At 31.1% G+C, this 24,926-nt stretch overlaps 1 long non-coding RNA gene across 10 annotated transcripts in view; it reads left to right on the forward strand.

The window, feature by feature from the left end:
- Window positions 1–24,926, forward strand: part of LOC125616089 — a 307,484-nt gene that overhangs the window by 222,329 nt on the left and 60,229 nt on the right. The window contains exon 10 of one of the 10 annotated variants that reach the window (XR_007346712.1): window positions 7,396–20,643. The exons of the other annotated variants lie outside the window; for them this stretch is intronic. This is a non-coding gene — a long non-coding RNA (uncharacterized LOC125616089). Of the gene's footprint in view, window positions 1–7,395; window positions 20,644–24,926 lie in introns of those variants that run through there. 10 annotated transcript variants of the gene reach the window in all.

Here is a 24,926-nt window from a genome sequence, read left to right on the forward strand (position 1 = left end):
TGTAGTGTTAAATAAAATAAAACATGAAATTTTCTAGTATTATAATTTGTGACGAATCACTGGGGAGATGACACAAATTTGCCAAAATTTGCTTGAGAATTTCTGTGTCCCCAGATCTCCAGTCAACAATTTACTTAGGCAATTTCTGTAATTTCTCACATATTTTTTGATTACATTCTATTGTTATGATTAATTTTATGCAGAGGATAAAGTTAATTTCTTAAATCCTACACTTGGTAACACACTTCTATAGTCTACTCTCTTGATCCATGTACTATACAATGCTTAATAAATATTCACTCATTTTTTTTTAAATTTAGGTTCAAGCTCTATGCTAAATGCTGATCATCCATTGATTAATGAGCAGAAAAACACGATATTCTGATAGAGAAAAATAAGATATAGAAAAAAATCCAAGTTCTATGACATTTTTTGTATGCATTGATGGCACTACATTTGATTTTGATAGAAAGTACACAATTACCCAAAGGTGTATTATATTGCATATTTTTTCATATGCAATTCTAGATACTAAATTTCTAGTTACAGTATTTAGTAACATTCTAATTTCGACATAAATTGCTAATTCTCAAAATAGATGCATATCTGTGTTGTGAAAAGGTTTTATTTTTTGAATTATGTCCACATGGTATGGAATGGTCACAACTTGATAAAGTGAGAAGAGAGAATTGTCACTGAGAGAATTTTTAAATCCATGCTCACACAGATTTTTAGCACTATAAAATTGCTCTTTTTCTTTAATTTACATGTTATTCTTAGAAAAATTTCTACTTTTATATTGTGGAGGAATTTATCACATCAATTTATAATTCATTAAACTTACTAGTATCAGGTGTAGAGTTTACAGATAATAGGCCAAAGACAGAGCAAATCCCATTAAAGATTCAACATTTATTGACTGATATAAGCCCTGTTAAGTTAATAAGAACACACATTGATTTTGCAAACCAAGGATTAAGATAAAATCTAGTCATTATAATTGTATTTTAAGAAGTAATTCAGAGGCTAGTAAAGGCAAGACCATAGGAGTGGTTCCATCTGTACTTGCAGCACTGGAGCATAAATTTTGGCAAATTTGTGTCATTAGTAATAAGTGAGGTAAAGAAGTCAAATATGTTCAATTATAGAATGCTAAATAATGCAGCTTTCTGATATTTACAAAATATGAGACAAAAAAGTAAAACTATTAAATTATCAGTGTATGGCCACCTTCAAAATGTCAAGTGCAGTATGTTAAAGTGAGTGTAAAATGTTGTTATAGAAATAGCACAGTTATTTGTTGTATTGAAAAGGATTTAAGAAATTAAATGACTTTTTTTTCTGGAAGATTGTTTACAAAGTTGAGATAAGCAACATGAGCCATAATGTAAAAATAAATACTTAGCTATGCAGTACACCATTTAAGATTTCTACAGAACACAAAACATAGAATAAACTACTGAACAGACTTTATTTGTGATGAGTCCATAAAATCCCAGATCTGAATTTTTTACTGGAATAAACACAAAAACATTCAGCTCAGTTTCAGGTATTTTTTCTTTCTTTCTTTCTTTCTTTCTTTCTTTCTTTCTTTCTTTCTTTCTTTCTTTCTTTCTTTTTCTTTTCTTTTTTTTGTATAGTGGTGAGGTTAATGGGTGGGTTTAAATATTTAAAGAGCTGTTATTACATGATATAATTTGGTAGGGGAGAGATTTGAAGCATAATGTAAGAAATATCACCATGATATTTCCCCAACATGCCATAAAATTACTTCTTGAGTATACAGAACATATAACTGATGCCAATTACTGTTTGACTTAAAAAATGTTACTTATAAGTTGGCGGTAGAAAAATACCTAAACCATAAATTCATTAATAGATTTCAACACAGATGAACTTGAACACCCCATCCAGTGGAGGCTCTACTAGATTTGTCAAAATTGCCAAAAGATGTGTACAGAGTCCCTACATGTATAAACATCAAAGCCAATGTTGGTTTTAGCGATAGAGGATAGACACAAAGGAAAATGTCAAGAGCAGGTAGGTATAAAATTGAAAATTCTGCAAAGACATATTTGCAATTAGTATTTATTGGCACTTTCTAGATTAAAAGTAATCTGTGTGCAAGTGAGGGGATAGCAGGGAACAAAGCAGACAAGTGGGTGCTTTCATTTCAATTTTCTTGGAGCTCTCTCATAGAAGTGTTTCCTCAGTTTGATTTTGAACTTATCTGTAAATGTCTACACTCAATAACCTCATTAAGAAGACATTATGAAAATGTAGTATATATCCACAATGGACTATTACTCAGCCATAAAAGAGAATGACTTTATGGCATTTGCCAGAAAATGAATGGATCTGGAGACTATATTATGCTTAACGAAATAAGCCAATCCCCCCCAAAACAAACAGGTCAAATGTTTTATCTGATATGTGGATGCTAACACACAACAATCAGGGAGGGGAAGAATAGGAGTTCAGAATATTAGACTAAGGGAAATGAAGGGAATGGAACAGGGACAGGAATAAGAAAGACAGTAGAATGATTCTGACATAAATTCTCTATGTGCACACGTGAATATACCACAGTGAATTTCTACATCATGTACAACCACAAGACTGGGATCCTAATTAGAATAATATGTACCCATGTTTATATGAATAAGTCAAATTATGCTCTACTCTTATGTATAACTAAAAAGAACAAGGGGAAAAAAGGAAACATTATTAGGTTGTTTTAAGTTGTAAGGAAAGGCAAACTCTTGACAAAACAGTGGTTTCAAGGAAAAGCCCCACTAGCCTTGTCAGGTAACATGCTTGAAAATTGGGGGAACTCCTTAAAATGGTATTTCTGAACCAAGCAAAATGCATTCTGTATATACATAGCAAAATTCAATCAGGAATATCAATAACTCACTTAGAGAGTATATTTGGAGATCACCGAAAAATAAATAATCTCCTGACCATAATACTGTGGAGTTTTAAAACATGTACACCAAAACTTTTGAGGCAAAAAATAAAACTTTGTGTATGAGGGGGTATCATTTAATCTTTAACTTAATTTATTCAAATTTAAGGAAGTGTGAAGATGCTTAAATGTTCATAGCTACCCTCAAGAGAATTAAAACAGGATGAAATTAGTAAACATCTAAGTCATTACCAAAGACTTTGAAGAGACTATTTTAATTTATTTTTAAAATAAGAATTTTGTTAAAATAATTTATACTTTATTTAATGAAATTGTATATGTATTATATTGTATGTGCACATATAATGTTCTATGTCAGACATATTAAGCTGTTTTCAATGAAATTCCTTATATAACCCTCCCTATAGTTCTATAAATTTCATATAATTGCCCCATTTCATAAAAGAGGAAATTGAGGTTTAGAGGTTAAGCAAGTTGGTCAAGGTACATGGTAGAGTGAAACGGGCAGAATGCATGGAAAAAAGAGCATAACCAGAACTGTACGAAAATACAGTGTAAACTACCATAAAATCACTGCATCTATTGAGAGTTTACTTAGCTTAATAATATCCTCCTTTTTAAAAAATATATATTTTTGGTAAAAATATTTAACATGAGATATACCTTCTTAGGAAATTATTCACTATAGTGTATATCATCGTTGACTTCCTGAACCATGTTGTTGAGCAGATATTTAGAGCGTGTTCATCTGGCTTTGCTTAAACTTGATTCCTTTGGATTAATAATGCCTTTTTTCTTCCTCCCTGGCAATCACCATTCAAATCTTTGACTCTGCAAGTTTGACTACTTTAGATGCCTCACATGAGTGTAGTCATGCAGTATTTGTCTTCCTGTGCCTGGTTTATTTACTCACTATGATATCCTTAATGTTTACCCATGCTACATATTGCAGAATTTTCTTTATTTTTAGACTGAATAGTTTTCTATCATATGGATGCACTAGATGTCCTTTACCCATTCATCTGTATACAGGCATCTGCAGATTGGCTATTGTGAACTTCATGTGAAGAGTATGGGGTGCTAGTATCTATCCCAAATTCTGGTCTTATTTCTTTTATATTAATATCCAGAAATGGGATTGCTCAATTGTAGCCTTTAAATGTTCATGATTAAAAATGACCCTGATTGGGGATGTGGCTAAAGTGGTAGCGCACTCGCCTGGCATGCGTGAGGCACTGGGTTCGATCCTCAGCACCACATAAAAATAAAAGATATTGTGTCCACCTAAAAAATAAATAAATAATAATTTTTTTTTTAAAATGACCCTAAAATTATTTAAGTTATTTAAATACTAAAATATTATCAAAATATATTGTATTTACTTATGCAATGCACAGAATATATAACATAGATATTTAGATATGTATCTGCACTACATATGTAATATCTATATGTAAATTTATGTAAATAACATATATAATGGTTACATAGGGTACAGAATATAAAGTATGTAGAATTCTTTGTATGTGCTGTTGTAACTTTAAGGATCATATTTCTTTGATAAGTAGGTCATAAAAGATCATATTATCTGTGGCTTGTTTTCTTATACTTGCGATATAATAAATCCTGAATAAGTTAAGACAAATACGGAGAAATGCATCCCTCAAAAATATAATGTAAAATGTGTTTCACACAAAAAAGTTTATAGAATATTCAAGCCACACATGCTGTTGACTTAGAACAAATAATAGTAGTAAAAATGGTGGCAACTGTTTAATTTCTGGCTTTATCAAATTCTGTTGAGGGCTGGGGCTGTGACATAGTTGTAGTGCACTTGCCAGGTGTGTATGAGGCATTGGGTTTGATTCTCTGCACTGCATATAAATAAATAAAAAATAAAGGTTTATCAACAACTAAAAACATATTTTTTTAAGAAAAAGTGTCTGTTGAAACTATGTTTAGCATGTGATATGTGTAGCCTCAATGCTTTTTCATCTCTTCTCTAGAATGACATTGACATTATATATGGTTATTTCTTATTGCATAGAATATGTTCATTTTTTAAATTTTTTGTTTTCATCTCTGCTTCAATTTTTATGTTTGCTATTGACCTATCTTTTAATTCACAAACCTTTTCTTTGGAAGTATTAAACCTATTTTTCATGTTTACCTAACATGTTTTTTTTAAATTTCAAAATACTGTGATTTTTTGTTTTAGTTTTACAAATTTCATTTAGATTTTTTTCACTTTTCTATTTTTCCTCTTGAGTTTCCCATCTGGGTAGCTATAATGAGCATCAATTCTTTAAATCATCAAATGAGTTTTCGATAGCTCTTCTAGAACAGTCAGCTAATTTCAAGTTAAGATACATTTTTATTGGTTGTTTTTCTCCTATCTTACGTTTTTTTGTTTGTTTGTTTTTTGCTTATTTTGGTGCATGTTGTTAAATTATATGGTGGACATTGGAAATCTCACATTAATAAAAGATTGGACTTTGTTGTCTTTTGAGAATTGTTACATGTTTTTATTCATAAGATAATTAATTTATTCACTGCTGTAAATGATATTTTGGAAGTCTGTTAGGTCATGTCTAGAGTAAACCTTATTCTGGAGCAAGATTAGTGCATTTCAGCAGTGTAGTCTTTTGTAGTCTTAGTTCCTTAGTTCAGTGAATCTCAGAATCTCTCAACTCTGAATGGTTACAACTTCCAGGTTCAATTGTGTCAACTTTAGGAAGTCATTTACCTCACGGTCCTCCAGTATTTGATTTTTCCAGGCTCTGCAGTGTCTCATTCTGTACATACAGAGCTTTGTATTTGGTCAGTTAGTAAAATGTCTATGCAGATTTCTAGTCATCTGAATCTTTGGTTTATTTCTCCAGAACCCTGATTTATAGATTTCAGCTACTGTTCCGAATTCTGATATGTTTTTTTCTGCCACTGAGATTGCTGATCTCTCTTAGTATTTTGCTTCACTGTGCAATCAGATGAAATAGGCTTTAAGGTAGAAATTCCAGTACCTCAGATTATATGTTTCTCTTATAAAATGTACAACAGACTAGCAGTGCTTTTGTTCAAAGTCTTAAAATAGTTATTTTATATAATGAGTCTAGTGTTATCATTTTTTATGGTGGTAGGGTAAAAAAAATCCTGATTTTTTTTTCTATCATGGCTAGAACCAGCACTACCCAAGCTATTAAATTTTGTAAAAAAGAAAAAGAAAAACCACTTAGCTTATCTCTGACTTCCAGGATCTGTGCTTTTCTTCCTGTGATACTTTGTTTCACTTACTTTCCTCTATGCCAGATTATAGCCTCTCTCAGGAAAACCTTTATGTCCTTGATTTCCTCTGGTGCTTTCTGCAATTACTCCATTCTATTTTATATGCAATTCTTTTTTATCCTTTTCTTTACAACCTATTTTGAAACACTCCCATGCTTTTGTCGCTATGGTTTTTCCTTAAATTTTACTTAACTAAAACACAAGATTTAAATTCTTCTAACATGCTTAGGTGGTTATAATATCCTCTTTTTAAGGGAAGGAAGTGTGCTTTATGTTTATCTGATTTTTTTTTCAATAACTACAGGTATAATACTTATATATTACCTGACCAAAATATTTAGGATTAAAATGACTTTCTGTAATTTTGGGATATTTTAACCTTCAATGAAAAGAATTTTGTCAATACCGAGTGTTTCAATACTTCCTGCATCATTAAATAACCATTGGATAAATACATTATTTTGGATATGTTAGGATATGGAGATTTCCTTACACTAAATATTTTTGTTTTTTAAGCTATGGAAATGGAGACTAAGAAAGGTTTGACTGTAGCAGGGACCACAAAACTACTTATTGACTGAACTGCAGTCCAAACACCAGTTTTCCAACTTCTAGTTAAAAGCTCTTTGTACTTTACAGACTGAGTGGGGCCTTTATAAATTATTTATAAAGAAACAGGATATTTTTAAAACCCAGTTCAAGGAGAGTACATAAATCATTTGAAATTGCTGTAAAGATGGAACAGAAAATCATTCTCTGAATCTCGTTTATAGCAATTTTACTGAACAGTCCGAACTTTGGGCTTATACATAAAAACAAAAATGAAAATAATTTTATTTTTTTCCCACTCATCCCCACTTTACTCTGAATATTTTTTGCCCTTACTGTGGAGATCTCATAAAAGATCTCATCAATATTTTAGGAAAATACTCTATGATTTTCTTAATGCTCTTGGTTGTTTTTATAAATCTCAATTGATTCTAGTTCTGCACTTTTGAGTGATATGTGTGGTCTGTTCTTAATTCCCTGTCTCACTCCCTCGACTTTGAGAGGTGACTACATCACCTCTACCTGGGACATCCCTTCCCACCTTCATCCTCTGAGTCAATGGATGCTGACAAGGAAAGGAAGGAAAACAGATGGGCTTCCCTCCATTCCCTATAACTTTTTATCTCTCTTTTCAGTTGATTGTGAGAACATTGCTGGCTCTATTCTCTTTGAGCAGAAGACAAGCAACACTAAAAATTCCCTTGACGGGTGCGTGTAAGTGATTTTGACATTCCCTGGTAAAACCAGCAAAGTTCCAACAACTTGGCTTCTCCCTCTGCTTCAGTGTCTACACCCACATTCTTCCAAGCTTTACTTTTCACTTGCATGGGCTATCAGCAAGGTGTAGCAGTAACACAGCTGTAGAAAAATTATGAAGACAAAATCATTGAGCAATAGCATCCAACATATGAAAGAATGTATCAACAAATTAGTTTAACCTCAAAAATTTACAAACTAGATGTTTCAGTAATAGTCAAAGACAAACATAAAATTTGTGTACTAGTCTCCAAAGAAAACCCATTCTCCACAGAGAACTGTACTTCTTTAAACTTCTAAATTAAATTTTAAGTCAAAATAAAATGTTCCTTTTATAGCATCTTTTTCATTAATAATTTTTATGATCATTTTAAATTTGACTTTTCTGACAAATTGTCCCTTGTATTTGTTCAAAGGTTTCATGGAAAAAAAATAAAGCAAGAGATCTTAAGTAAATATAGTCTCAGTCTAGCTCCTGACTCTCACCTATATCAAAGGAATGATTGGGACACTTTCCTGGATACTCAGATGTATTTTTTCTTTTCTGTATTGATTCTTTACTGTATTATTACTGCTTAGTGCTGATGACTGAATTTCATATGTCTGCTTTCCACCAGACCTGCCATCACGTGGAAGATATTCTGAAACTCTATTAATTGTTGGTTCATTTGAATTTGATTGATCTAGTAACAGGAGTCCACTTGAGATTTGATACTGTATTTTGTTTTTCTTCCTAGGGAAGTCTTATACATGTAGAGCAAACTGATATTATGGAAATGATCTAGTTTTGTTTTATAAAACATTTACCTCAGAAGATCTAGATAAAAATCTCTTGAGTTAGATACCACATATTTATTTTCCAAATTGAGTTATGTTTTGATTCCTGGTATTAGTGATATCTATTTGTTCTACAGTATCTACATCTATCAATGGATTGATTTCTCTCTTTTTTATTCTTTCTCCTTTTGTTTTTCTTTCTTTCTTTTTTTAAATCTTATTTGTCTTATCTGTCTGTCTATCTTTGTTAGTCAAGTTTGGGTTGCTATGGCCAAAATATCTGACAAGAACAACTTAAAGAGGGAAAATTATTTGGCTCATGGTTCAGAGGTTTATTTCATTGTCTGTCAGCTGGCTTTGCTCTGTGCCCAGCATGAGTCAGCACTTTATAGGGGAAGGGTATGGTGGAGGAAGCTGCTCCCCTCCAGGCAACCAGGAAGAAGAGAGCCAGAAAAGAGGGAAGGGGCTGCAGAGAAGAATAATAATTCCAGGGGGCATGTCCCCAGTGACCCCCTCCTCCAGCCATGTCCCACCTGTCCTCAGTAAGCACCAATTCAGTCCATTCAAAGTAGGATAGAATGATGAGGTTACAGCTGTCATAATCCAATCACTTTACTTTCAAACATTCCTGCATTAACAGGAATCATCATCATCATCATCATCAACCTCATCATCATTATCTATAAAGTTAGCCTATTTATAATCTAGCCAAAGCAGATATTGTCCTGGTGGCAATTTCTTTCAATAAAAAAGAAAAAAAAAATCCAATATACCTTTTCTTCTTGCCTGCAATCAGGATTATCATTGGAGAATGCCAAACTATGAATTTAACAGTTGGCTAAGTAGAAATGAGGCTAAGGTACTGGTAATAAAGAAAGCAATTTGAATAACTCTAAAGGGTTAAGAATCATCTTCTGTATTATAACAACAAAAGAATGCCAAGAGTACATTCCTCGTTTTTTTTTTTGTTAGAGATGTGAAATGAGGAGATGTTACACTGTTTTCATTTAAATCTTTCATGATCTTATATAATAAGAATTAATAAAGAGATTTTTATCATGCTTTCTCTTTTAATTTCCACTTCAATGTTGAAGTCAATTTCTCTCTTGAAAGATGATCTCTTTTTTAGAGAAATGCTTTAAACTCTATTTATCAGGGGAAAAATATCATATTTTTGTTACTTAAAAAAAAGTTCCTTACTTTCATGATAAGAAAATGTTTTCTTGTGTCATCCAAATACATTTAGTATGCAAAGGTATTCATAGAGCCTGCTGGCAGTACAGATTACCATAAATTAAGTAGATGAGAAAGAAGAAATGTACTGATTTGTTGCTTGCAAAAATGCAATAGATTTATAGAACTAAGCAATTTTGATACTTATATGTTTTCTGTGCCTTGTTATTCAAAACAGATAGTCTGTTAGTATTGCATAGCAAGAATACATAATTATCTTTTCATCGCGATGATTTTGACATTTCAATGATGTTAAAATGCTGTAGATACATTTTGCTTGATTTTATGGTAATAGCAAAACTACTACCAATACAAATAAGATAGAATGTTTTAATTTCCGTGTGCTGTGTATTGAATCATAAGCCAAACTCTTCTTTGTTTTTCTCTTCTGTATTACTACATGTGAACTCTAATTCACAAATGCCTAAAATAAGCAATGATGGACTGAAACCATATGAACAAGAAAATGTGGAAAGTGGAATTATGATTAATATGTTTTCCAGTTACCATAGACTCACAGTGTTGGAAAGCTTTACATAAGGAATAAAGAGACCATACTTTGTTAATAACTAGTTCTGTGATCTTTATAAAGTGAATTAGGTTTTCTAAAGCTCAGTTAATTCATCTGTAAAATAATAGTTTAAGTCTGAAGGAAATAAACATGCATGGACATTTTAGACACTGAGTGCTGGATTATAATTTCAGGAAGTACATGCAATGCCACTTTACCCACAGCCCCTTATCCACATCCCACTTTAAGGTCACTTTTCTCCTTTCATCTTTTATGCCTGTTTTCTCTTTTACTATTACTCTCTTCATATAAATGAAAACTTGCTTATAATCCCCCCAAAAGAGTAATTTTATCTAATGTTCTCCAAGATTAAAAATACCTATTGAGCAGAATTTTGGTTATTTATTTTTTACCCCAAAAATTCATTGAAATTTAAATTTCAGTAAAAAATATGGACATTTAAGTGAAAATATTTTAACAAACATTTCTATTTTCTCATGTACATGGTTACTTGTTGAAGCTCAATGATTTCATTTTGGCAGTGATTTTGTACACATTCTATATTACTACTATTATTTTAAAATTTTAACAGTGTTTTTATAGTAAAACCTTGCATGTAAGTGATAAGATTTATCATGAAGTTGCCAACACTCTATAATACATTATATAATGTATTTTTAAAATTTTATTGGTTACATAATAATTGTATATATTTACAGGGGTACAATGTGATAATTTGACATATGTATGCAATGTTTAATGATTATATCAGGATAATTGACATTTCCATCCCCTCAAGAATTTATCATTTTCTTCTGTTGAGATCTTCAATTTCCTTTTTCTTGCTTCTTTTCACAATATAAAATAGAATTTCATAAATGACAGTCACCCACCTGTGCTATATGACACTGGGACCTCTTCGTCTTATCTGTGTGTTTGGTACCTGTCATCCAAGCTCCTGCTAACTTTCCTCCCAACTACCCTTCTGAGCCCCCAGTGACTACCATTCTATCCTTCGGAACAGTTAATTTGACATATGATGAGGATTACAAGAGATAAGTGAAAACAACAGTCATCAGCCATTTATTTAACACATAATCTACACAGCAGAACCAGAATAAGATGATTAAATATACAGTATAATAATTCATTACAGGAATTAGAAAGCAGTGAGGTCATTTCTTGTTCCTCTTTTATAAGATTCTATGTTTACCAAGACCAAAAATTCATTCAACTGAGCTTAAGACAAATAAGAAATTTATTAGATGGTTGCAGTAAAATCACAAGTAATCCAAGGGCAAGCATTCAGTGATTTTAAGATGTAGGTGGGCAAGGAACTAGAAATACTTCAGGAGCTGAAGATTTTAGTTCAATATTTTTTATTCTCTCTCTCTGAGGTCAATTGACATGTTGCAGTTGCTACTTTTTCTAAGTCTGCTTCTCTGCTAACTTTGTATGAGTCAGATTAAGTCTCCTAAGGAATAACTTACTAATGGTAGCCTTTGTGTCTTCATTTCTAATTCTTGGCAACAAATGTCTCTGCTCTGTCAATTGTGAGTTAAGTGTCCATCCCTAGTTCATTTTCCTAGGAAATTGTGTTGAGTAGCCAAAGCCTATTCACCAAGATTGTGAGAAAATAATCTTTCAGAAGAAGCTTTATGGGGAGATAAAGTGAAAATGGACTTAATTTTTTTTTCTTTTGCTTCAATCAGTGAGAGGTCATGATTAAAAACATCACCTAACTTTTGTCCCTGACACAAGTCTGTCTTAAATAGTGATTGAAATATATAGGTAGATTTAAACAAGTGAGTTCACATAAAAATACTGACATTTTAGTCTGACAACTTATTCCAAAAAACTAGGAGAAATTTTTATTTCTAGCCAAAATGAATGTCATAAATTGATATGCACTATTGTTTTGCTCTGCCACGACTTTCAAGTAGTTAGTAAAGATGAAAATTAATTATTAATCCATATTGAATCAACAATGCAGAGTTGTAAAGTCAGTACTAAACTTACAAGTGTTATTGAACAACTTTTTATTTTCTACACATTTCAAAATGCCGTGTGGCAGAAGAACAGATTTCTATTTCAAGATGTATAGTTGCTACAGAGATCATTTATAGAGTCAGAAAGAACAGTATTTCCAAGGCATGTTTTATGTTGTAACTTTTCATTTCCCTCATATTTTTAAAGTATACACAACTTAGGTGTCCAGAAAACGTATGGAAAAATATAATATTTTGCTTGACATTGAGAACTGATGTTAAGAGCAAACTGCATCAACCAACTTGACTTCCAAATTTATATATTGTGAAAAACGTGTTCAGCAGCTAAGGAGAGTAAAGAAGAGTAAAGATATTGTGCTGTTAGAAGCTAACACATAGATGCATAAAATTATGGGGTTTTCTCTTTTAACAAAGATGCATATATTCAATTTAATATACAGTTTCTAAGCAAAGTATAATAGAAACTATAGAAAACAAAAGAAATATACAAAAGGTTAAAATAAAAAAAACAGATTCAAAAATACTAGAAAACACTAAAACTTTCACAGCTTATATATTATATAAGATACTAGTAATAGAAAAATTAGAAAAGATTATATAAATATTGAGAATGGGAATACAATTATAAGTATAGAAAAGTAGAAAAATATGACAGTTATGAAAATGAATATTTTTAAAATAAATAGATAAAACTAATTCTCTACAAAACTCCAAAGTAGAAGGATTTTAATGCCTGAAAGAATATGTTTGAGTCATATATTATTCTGAGCTTCTCAAAAATTTTTCATGAAATAAAGAAAATGAAAACAGTTATGAGATCTTTGAAAATTCATATACATAACCAATACATCAATCATCTGATAATCATTTCTTTAATGAACCAAATTTGGAAATTTTCATGTCAAGGTAGAAAAGAAACTATTGTCCTAATCAGAGGTAGTTCTTTAACTTATTAAGTCCCAAGTTGTCAGTTCTATATAGGATGATGGAACATAATTGGTTAAGGTACAGTGCCAGTAGTCAGACCAAAAGAAAAGCCATTTGAAAAAAATAGAGAGATACGCTTTGAATGTGAGCAGAGATTATACATATTACACTCTCCCAATGGTTCAATATTAGACAGGCTGGCTAAGGAAACAAGAGTTATTGGGATCACAAAGTGGGTTGAAAGATAAACCAATTTCATTTTCTTGATAAATTTTGTGAAGAGCACCTTCATAAATAAACAGAAATGTTAAGTATAGTTAGGTATATTATTCTTTTTTCTGAACCACTAGGTGGGACCAAGCAAGTATGAGGTAGAACTTAGCCTTGATTCAAATGCTTTCTACTATGATTTACCTTCTAAACTTGGAAAAGATGGAAGATTCTCCTTCAAATTTCACCAGTAGCAGAGCCTCCAATTATAGCATTGGTGGTTCTCCAGAGAAAACTTAGGTTTCTGTTACTGGAAGAAAGGGGCACCAGAAAATGACTGGCTAATAATGGAAAATATCTTTCAATCTAGACAAAATTCAAATTGACCCCAAGATTGTTATAATTTTTATAAGATTTTTTATAATACCCTGAGATTATATTCTCCTTTCCCACTCTAGAAATTTAACAGTGTAGGTTAATAGAATATCAAATTTCCAAAGTGACCGTAAAATAGGATACTTTTTATTACAATGAAAGCTTAAATCCTTATTTTAGTAATATGCAATTAGTAAAGGGACACTATCATTCTTAGTTTCATAACTGCTTACATTTGGAGTTACTTCTAAAATGATACTGCTTTGCTTAGCTTGAATTCCCTAACATTTGATGGTTTTGAGGGCGTAAATATATAGCTACTTCATTTATAAAATACTGCTATACCTTGATCCTCTACTCAAAAGCAGATAGCTACTTTTTAAAATCTGCAATGAGACTCCCCAAATAACTATGGTTAATTTAAAAAGTTAAGCATAATGCGGAATTTTATAATGAATGTGCCTAATGTAACTTATACATGCCTTAGCTACAATAGATTACTTAAGGAACTAAAACCTTTCTATTGGCTACTGCACTGGTGAGGTTCTGGCTTTAATAATAATAATTTATGTAGTTTCTTATTATACATATTCTCTGTCCCCAAATATCATAGAAAAATTATGATCATAGCCCATGCTGAGAATGTCAATGTTCATGAAAAGGATAACATATGTAGATGCTTCTAAATATTCAAGCTTGTGCTTCTAGAACAATGAAATGAGACTTCTCCCTAACTATATTCTAAAATTGTGTTTTGTTCCTTAAATTATGCTTCTGGCTAAAATTTCATAATAGTTTCTTGAATACTTCTAGATTTTGTTTTTTGTTTCATAGACCCTAAGGTGTCAAATATCAGTCAAAACTAAAATGAAAGGAATTTACATTGCAATCTGTCTCTGTTCTCCTTTGCTTGATGTTTGTGGATCTATTAGGAATGTTGAATTCTTTGTATGATTTTTCTTTTTTTTTAATTTTATTTTAGTTGTTGATGGCCATTTATTTTATTCATTTATTTATATGGGGTGCTGAGTATTGAACCCAGTGCCTCACACGTGCTAAGCAAGCACTCTACCACTGAGCCACAACACCAGCCCTTAGTATGATTTTTCTAATTTGTAAAAATTCTATTCTTTGTTCAAGGTACATTAATATATTATCCCATGCAACTTGACTCCTGAACAAGAAACTGATACTCACAAAATTATGATTCTGTCTGATGTTCCCAGCATTCTGTATTCTCATGCATATATCACATCATCCAGATGATTTTGGCTTTATACAATTGTAGAAGTTCCCTGGAAGATTCAGTTGTGATGTCAGTTGGAAAATAATACCTTGCAAATTTGAGGCACTACCTTACAGAATGAGGTGCACAATGCTATGTAGTGTCATCCATAATTTTGTCTGAATAAACAAAGGTGAGATGAGGACTGAAATGGAAATAACATCTTCAATTATGTATACAATAAAGTAGAATTGAAGTTATTAAGGTGGAATATATTAGAATGAAAATGGGATACTAATTAATTAAACTTCAGTGATATTTAAAATTAAATGTATTGACTTTTTTACTGTATTACTATCTGTGAAAAGAATATATTTATTATGATGTATAGAGAGATGATAAAAAAACCCATAATTTTCAAATCATCTATGATTCACACAATAGATAAATATGTCAAACCATGAAGTTCAGCACAAACTAAGCTCAGATTGTTTTAACAACTTTTTATTCAAACCTGAGCATTCCAAGATGCAGAAATAGAAAAACATTCCAATTCCTGTATTACAAAAATAGGACTGGTGATTTTAGTAATCTGATTTATGCATTGTGGTAAAACCTACTGGGAACTTGCTTTATAACTTCTGATTTAAAATCACCCTATGTGCAACCACAGCTTCCCAAACACTTTAAGGTCCCTTCCCTGACTTCTACCATTTCAATCACTTCTGAGACTCTGCCAGGGTGGCTTGTCCCTTCTATAAGAGTCTTAATAAACCCAGGTTGACATGCTCCACAGACTTTACTGTGTTTTCTGAGAGAGTATATGGAAAGGGGTGGAAATGGTAAAAGTGTTAGTATTAGCTGCCTGATATCAAGACAAGAACTGCACAAACTATATGGGGGTCCACCAAGCCCATTGAAATCATTTTGATATCACTATTAATTTACTTTATTAAATTGAAGAACCTAGTAGGAATGCTAAACTATACATTGCTGGGACTATGTAGATAAAGTAGCATGGATAGACCCCAGCAAAAAATGATACATGGTCATTCTACTTTTAATATAGTCTGTATCATTTTTGTTCCTTCTTTTATTTGAAACATTGTAATAAGCTTATCTTTCCAAGGGTTTTTTTTTCCTCATCAAAAGATATAAGAATTTGAGTTCACCATTGAACTTGAAATATAGACTATAAGACTCCTCCCAAAATTAAATTAGCAGGTCAACAATGGCATTATTGTGCTAATTGAGGTCATTTGTCTTAACTACAAGATATTGAGTGGATATTGAGATCAGTTTTCCATATCTTCAGAAAACTAGGGTACCTTGAATTTCTGCCAGTCAACTTCTGAGTAAATCTATTTAAGTTATAAATTTTGATCTAAAGAAATGAACACTAAAGGGCATCACTTAATCAATTAGAATGATCTTTATCCTAAATCCATTTTTATATTTCCTATAAGTCCCTATGCTGAACATGGGACTATATTCATATGGATGTAGTGACTATTATTAGGTCACTATCTATGTTCTTTTACACCAAACATTACTGTCTTTCCTCAGTGACATAGTTACTTAACAAATAGCATCAAACCCCTGTAAGGATGTTTAAGAGAATATTCAGTGAATGTTCTTGAAGTATTGTTCAGGAGTCTTTTCATAGATTATTCTCTCCCTTTGACATATTGACTTCAATTCTCTCCTTTGACTTAGACCTGAAAGTTGATGGAGGGGACATCACTTTTGATCATGGTGACTCAATATGACCCCTTAATATAATTTGGGGTTTCAAAAAACAACTGATTCCTTCATACACTGCCCACTAACTTGGACTGAGGTATTCCATAATAATTTGTTCTCACCTGAATAGTTCAATGTGAAAATATTCTATTAATATGTACCTTCTGTATATTACTAATACTGAAGTTCATTTTAATTTTTTTTAGGTTATATGCATCTTTTTGACTTAAATTGCATTGGAATTTAATTTAATCTGTTGAAGTCAGATATCCCTTTTTGGTAACAGACTTCCACATTTCCACATCCATCATCTTTGGCCTATTCAGCAAATCTCATGTAGTACATCTTTTTTTTTTTGGGGGGGGGAGGGTACTGAGGATTGAACTCAGGGACACTAGAAAACTGAGCCATGTCACCAGCACTAGTTTGTATTTTATTTAGAAACAGGTTCTCACTGAGTTGCTTATCGCCTCGCTTTTGCTGAGGCTGGCTTTGAACTCACCATACTCTTGCTGCAGCCTCCTACAGCCACTGGGATTATGTTTGTGCCACTGTGCTTGGCTCATATGGACTTTTAAAAAATGATATTTCTCTCCTTATCAATGTGTTTCTTCCTTTTTTTACTTAATCATAATATTAAGTCCTTCAAACATTCTCATTTTTTGGCCAATGAAAATATCTCTTTTCACTAAATTATTTATCATATCATGATTGATAATTGAAATTACTACCTTATCCAAAAAAAATAATTAGAACATTGAAGAAAACGTGCATCTGCATCTATATTTGCTTCTTTCCTGTCCCCTAGTTGAGATGACCACTAGTGTGTGCTTCTTAGTATTGTGGTGAAGTATTTTCCTAAAATCAAATGGTTGTGGGTCATTTAGCTCATAGTAACAACTTCACAGATTTTCAGATTGTCCTCTTGATATCATAGTTGTTTTTATTTTTTTTTTTCATATTACTGCATTCATATTAAGAGCAAAGAATTATTGGGCCAAAAATCAAAATCAGATCTTATTCAAGATATTCAAATTTGAAATTGAATTTATAACCTCTGGCAAGTTTATGCATAATGATAGACTAAATTGAGATGTACATAAAAATACAGTCTTCCCTCACTAGTTCAATATTGTCAGAAATACTCTCCAAAAATAACTCCCAAGGTTGAACCAATACATATTGGCACATTTTTATACTTATTAGGTATTATTTTTATTATTCATACACATAATTTCTGCTCTACAAATGCTTTGTTGAATATGGGAACAGATGATTCTAATAACAGGTCTGAAGGCAATGAGGGTGCTGGACATTGCTTCCATCTTTCAAAAAAACAATTTGTGATTATTTCATTCCATATTATTCAGGAGATTCAGGAAAAATTTCATCAGATAGGTAAAGAACAAACTAATCCAATGTTCTTTCAGGCTTGCTAAGTCATTGGAGTCTAGATGTATGACTCCATAGAATAATTTCAGGTATGAAAACTTCACTTCTCAGAATTCAGTATTTTCCCAGTCAATGCCTTGCATATCAGGTAGCAGATTTGGGGGACTGTGAACACACCCCAATTTGCAAACAAGTATCTATAGGAAAGACTCTCCAACTGAATTTTAGTATCTCATGAACATGTTAATATTTTTAAAAGCTCTATAGACATTTCTTGTTTTTCTAACTGTGCCTTTAGGTAAAAACTTTAAAACTTTTGCATTTTTAGAAAACCTCTACATATAATCATAAAAACCTATATCTGACTTCTTTCTAACCCTTAAACATCCATAAACATCTGCCAATGTAGCTACTCTGTCACAAGCATGTCTTCAAAAGACACTTCATTGTAGGTCACTGCAGGTGATAATTTCATTCACCATTATCCTGTTGCTTCAGTGATAATCTCAGAGCCTTTAAAGCAATGGACTAAACAGTCTATCCAAGAATTCTGTTTATAATGGCTGTTGACCTACTCTAAATTATCTATTTTTATTGAATGATCTGCAGATGTCAGTTACAAAAATCTACTTTAAATTGTTGATGCATAAAATATTCAGCACATGTTTTTATGTCCATATAAGGTGTTTGGTAGATTACTTAACTGGAACATGATAGGGAAACATCTGTATTTAGAAGCTTCTTGCTTGTTAGGGTATAGGGAACTTCTAACACCATTGCAAAATTTGGGGACTGCAATAATTGTTCAAAAAAATAAGAATATTAACACTGCTTCTATAAGGTGTTGGGTCAAAACAAAGGTCGTGAACAGGGCTCCTCCACTCAGACAATGAGGCTAAAATCACAGTCTCTCACATGTACAGCTGAAAGGCAAAAATTCATTTTCTCAAACTTGAACTTTAAAAAGAATCTAGGAAAAAAAAAACATTTTTATTTTTAGGTTTCCAATCACTATGTGTGAGAAAGATGTTGAAATGGATAATGGGAAACCACTCCATTGGATTCTCAAGATACCTTATTTTAAATTTCGTTGCATGACGCTTTGATTCAAATATGCCTTTACACAGAAACATCTCAGAATTAAAAAATTCTGTCTGATTTTGTTATTATCTGGTACAGCATCTTTTAAAAATTTGCTTCTTCAGAAATGTACATTGAAAAAATTGAATAATTGATTGCCAAAAACACTGTATTCTCAAATTGGCCAAGAACTATAAGAGAATCCTAACTAAAACACTGATGGAGAATTCTTTTCCACAAAAAAAAAATATTTCTTAAGTGCATTTAAAAAATACCATGTACAATAACCAGATATATAGGGGTATGTGAATATGGCTCACCAGATGTAAACTATTTCTCAAATCATGTCTTTTTACACCTTTTATACTTTTAATTTTAAACATATATATCCAAAACATTTTTTATCTTCAAAAAAACTACTCTTCTCCTTTTTGTATATTTTCTAAAATAATAGTCTTTTAAATAATAAATGAACATGCATGCTAAAAATATTTGAAGTGCTTTCATTACTCAAGTAACATGATGTAAAACTCTGTACTCCGCCAGCAGGAAAGCTATCAAGTGGTCCCCACTCACCACTAGAAACTCATCCTGTTCTTCTGCCATGTACCCTACGTTATAGACATTCAAGATAGTTTTGCATTTTTGAATGCAAATTGCTCAAATTGCTATTTCCTAACTAGGAACATTACTCATACCCTATGATGAGAAATGGCAATGATAGCTAACTTGAATTCTTAACCACACCACTCAAACAGTATTAAAAAAAAAAAGTTATCTGTTTAACTCCCAACTTGGTTGACCAATGTAAGTAGCATGGGCTGGAATTCTCTGTTTAGTCAGTAAGTAACTTAAATACATTACTCAAGTTGTCAGGTAGGTGCTCAATTTCACATGAGATTAGGACTGGAGTGAGAGAAATTATTTTCACCATATTCTTTTTACTTTTAAATGTATCTTCATAAAAGTAGATTTTTATTATTATTTGAGAACTTTTCAGATTTTTTTGTAAATATCTCAGTTGATAAAGATAACATTTTGTTTATGATTCCTCCACGCAAAATATAAAAATATTTATATTTTCCAAAAAGTTTCATGACTTCATAAAAAGTAAAAAAAAAAAATCAAAGTTAAATGTAATTTTAAAGATTGTTTCAAGTAACAAATGCTAATACATCACAAAAATTCTAAAGCTATTATCAATATTATGGGAGTTAATAAGTCATTTTGCCTTGTATACTAATACCAACATTAAAAAATATTTGATGATACCAAAGACTGTTCTTAGTTTTTTTTAAAAGGTTCATTCTTTGGTGAAATCCCCCTACTTACATTTCACAAAATTCCAATATACACAACAGATGAAAAAAAATTATACAGTGAGCACCACAGTTTGTCATCTAGATTCAAAATTATTTATGATTTTCCAACGTTTGTCAAAATTATAGATATTGAAAATACATTGCAGAAGATATGATGCTTCTCCAGTAAATAGCTTAAGAGATCTAAAAAGAACATTCTCTTACAGAACCAAAATAGAATGTGATCCATCAAGATAACTCTTTTGTCTATTTTCATCCATAATAATCCCCTTTTTAAAATAAAGATATCTTGAAGAGATTGGAAAAAGTTTGCAAAGGAACATCTCACAATCTAATGACTTTTTCATTCCATTATTCTTTCTATATTCATTAGTTACCATTTTTTTTAATAAGAGCTTTTTTTTACTAACTTGGATAACTTACGTTTCCTTTTAAAAAGACTGGATAAATGCTTATTTTTTATTTATTGATTTTTTTTTCAGAACAAGAGAATGATGTTATAGTCAACTTGATTCTCTTTCTTTCTGACTCTGCTCTTGCCTCAAGAATTTTGGGTTTTGAGTGCTTTAAAATCAGTTATGATTACTGTATTTTTAAACTTCAAATTGGACCCTAAGAAGAACCATCATGCTAGTTCCTGGGTCCTTTTGATAGTCTCCTAACACTCATACCCCCATCTCATTAGTAATCAACGTTTTTACTTTCTAGCATAGACCGTATTATAATAGATGTTATAGGTACCCTTTACCAAGACCAGGGATTAGCCAATTCACTGTACATTTTTGTAGGAAGTTATATTCAAAGAAGAAAATCCAGACCAGAGATTTTTCATTGTTTCTGGTTTTCTATTTTTTTCTAGGTCTTTCAGTGAAGAAATTGACAACATATATGTATTTCATAAAAATAAAAATGGGTTCATACTTATTTTTTTACTCCAAGATTATTGTTAAAGGAATTTTTTTTTAATTTCAACAATCATTTAATTTTATCTTTTCTACTTAAAAGCGTTGATCTCAGTGAATAAAATAAGTATCCATCTGCTTTAATAATCGATGTAACCTTTTCAAAACAGCAATATTAATGTCATAATATAAAATATGACTTTTAAGATTTTTTAATCCTAAGGATCCAAAAAAAGAGTTCTGTCATATTTAGTTACATGAAATAATAATTTTCCTTCATGTGATTAAGTAGCTTCGTATACTTCAGTTTGTTTTCTATTACAGAAGTAGCCTTTCTTTTCAAAATTTTGATGGAATTTCATTTTTTAAATCCACAACACATATACAAATTTGCAATTTACTACTGTAAAATAACTTGAATTTCAAGAAGGTTTGCCTCTAATCTATCCCTTTATCTGCATTACTTCCTGGAACTTAAAAGTTATATTTTTATTGGTGTTAAATGTATGCTTGGGTTTTATTGTGGCTCTAAGAAAAAAATATATATATATAGCTTATAAATATGTCGCTCTAAGTATATAGAAATTTATATGTACGTATATTTCTTCAGCTTTTTTACTTAAAAGATAGCATACTATAAACATCATTCTGCAGTTTGTAATCTTTCAATAGTACATTGCCTGTGGAAAATGGTGTGCTGTAGAGGATATAAGGAATTTAAGAAGGCTATGAACATAATTTGTATGGTCATTGTATCATAGAAGAATCTTTATCACAAGAAGAACAAAGACCAGGAAGAAATTTGAAATCCTTTAAGTGAACAGTTTTAGGACCTTTAATGAATCATGAAATAGTAATCCAGTGACAAATTTCTCCTTATATCATTAAGGTTGCACTGGATTGTTTTGGATAATTACTTCATTCTTTATTCAACCTATTCTCTATTAATGGAAAACAGGATTGCATTATACTTTTACTGTTTTAAATAATGCTAACATTATTAATCTTAGGAATTGAAGGGAATATTTTTAAAGTGGTTATTTAGATTTAGGTTTATTAGCTCAAAGGGTAAATACATATACAATTTTGTTAAAGAGGCTTACAGGTCACCAAATGTACAAGATTACAACATATCTACACCAAGGCACATTATAATGACAATGCCTAGCATACAGAATAAGGATGGAATCTTAAAAACTGCAAGAGAGAGGAATCAGATCATATATAGGGGGAGACCAATTCATATCTCAGCAGATTTTTCAACCCAAGACCTCAAAGCCAGGAGATCGTGGAACAATATATAGCAAGCTCTGAAAGAAAATGGATACCAACCAAGAATCTTATATCTAGCAAAACTAAGTTTTAGATTAAATGATGAAACAAAATCTACTTCTAAGAGGTTGTACTATTTTAACTCTCCCACCAGCCTTTTTACTAAAGTTCTAACAATTCAATATGTTGAAAAAAAAATTTTTTGGTCAAGGTTTTAAGAAAAAAAATGGAACATTTGCTATACATTTAATAATTTCAATATTTAACTATGAGAATGAATTTAAAAAAAAACATAGCCACAGGACATGTGTTATTGTTGTTTTTCTTTTTTATTCTTATTTTAGACTCTTCTCACATGTTTTACCCATTTTTCCTATTTGGGTTTTTATACTTTTTATCAGAATTTTTAAAAATGCAAAATATATTATGAAGTGTATCTGTTTAGAAGATAAAGCCTTTTGCTTAAAATTTATTGTAATTATTAGTTTCCACTTCTAAAACAATTTTGTCCATAAAATAGCTTTTGTACTACTTAATTATTAGCACTCCACTCTTGTATTGAAAACTATACACTTCAAATAAGTGATAAAATTTTAACTTAAAACATTTAAGACTGTATGGACTCCATTTTGTATCACTAATGCTTACCTATTTTTTAAAAAGTGAATATCATCATTAACATATGAAAAATAATTTCAAGTAAGATTCTTTGTACAACTAATTTTAAAATAGTGAATTAATGTAGAGATAGATATTTAGTTACCAGTCCTCCCAAATAGAAGCTATATTTATACTCTAATGCCCGTATCTCTGTATATGTAGGTTTTGATATATACACATAAATACATACACACATGCACATGCAGAAAATACAGCGCAATATTTCAAAATATCAAAACTTGTCAAAACCCTTTAAGGAGTATTTGTGAAATCTTTGTGCTCTGTGGATAATTATGTTTGAAATAATTCAAAATTAAAAGTTTAAAAATAATTTATCTTAAACTTAGGGATACATACACATCTGGTGTGAAACTGTATACCACTATTGCTGAAGGAAACAATTTTCAAGACAGGTTTATGTGAAGTAGGATAATGGTTTAGGGGTCAAAGTATTCAAGATAATTTGGAACTTCCATCAGCCCAAAGAGAGAGACCAAATGTTGATGGATTCTTACCAACAAGAACTTGAGACATGGCCAGTCTTGAGTGTTGTGTTGTACTGCTCCAGGGTGGCTTTCCTGGCCCTATGATATGCCAAGGTTGCAGAACAGCAGGGTATGACCCGAGGAATGGCTGGCATAACCTGAAACACAGGATCTCAGGCTGTGTGACACAAATGGAAGCTCCTGTGAAGTGGAGTTGGCCAACTGACCAGGATGATGAACCACAGTCAAAGTACAGGTGTCTGGTCTGAACTAGACAGAGACATCTGGACATCTCAAGATAAAAGTAATAACAGACATAATTAAAAATTTTGTGATGCACTTTGGGATGAAAAAATGGCAGAATGTAGATCAAATAATTTAGACTATTATTTCAATAAAATAAGTGAATTATCACTAGAATAATTTTGAACCACACACAGAAAAAGTGAGTTTACAATTGTAAAAATGTGCTTTAATAGATATATCATGAATTTCATTGAAGCCAGATTTTTGAAACAAAATCTGAGCTTCAGAATGCAAAACTATGTCCCATTATCTTGACCCATTTTGTGCAACTGTCCCAGATGTGAAACATCTATAAAACCTATAGTGTATAATATATATTTTCTTACTGTTATATTATGGCATTACTAATTATATAAATATATTAAAATATAGTTATAATAAATTAAATAATAATTATTACTATACCAATATACCTAAATTTTATAATATGATTTATAAATTATTTAAAATCCTATGTCAATTTTACTGCAATAGTCAGAATTAAAAACTTAGGATTTATTGGGTTCCAAAAAAGCTTACAAATATATCTTCTTATATGTAAGTTTCATTTTTAAGATACATTTGCTCACATAGTATTAAATGAATACCATTCTTTTTTATTTAAGTGTTTCTTATGGAATTTAAAGAAAATTAGGAAATATCATCAGTTCCCTTTAAGATATTTTTGTACTATATGAAGTGTGTGGTATGCCATGGAGGTAGAGATAGTGGTATTAGGCATAGTGATAATTTATGGATAATCCAGTTTGTGCACTTATTGAATGTGATACTTTGTACCAAAATATATTTGAAAGAATGAGCAATTCATCAGCTTTGAGAAACAGTATATTCATTATTTCTTACTTACAAAAGAATATGGAACATAAAGATTTAACAAAGAATGTCAGGAACCTGGAGGATGATTGTGAGTAAAAGATGGAAGATTTAAATGCAATTGTTATAAATTTATAAAGATCTTGTTTCCATGGCCAAATTTTGTTT

Source organism: Marmota marmota, unplaced genomic scaffold, assembly GCF_001458135.2.
Source record: "Marmota marmota marmota unplaced genomic scaffold, marMar, whole genome shotgun sequence".
In the NCBI taxonomy this organism is placed as follows: Eukaryota; Metazoa; Chordata; class Mammalia; order Rodentia; family Sciuridae; genus Marmota; species Marmota marmota.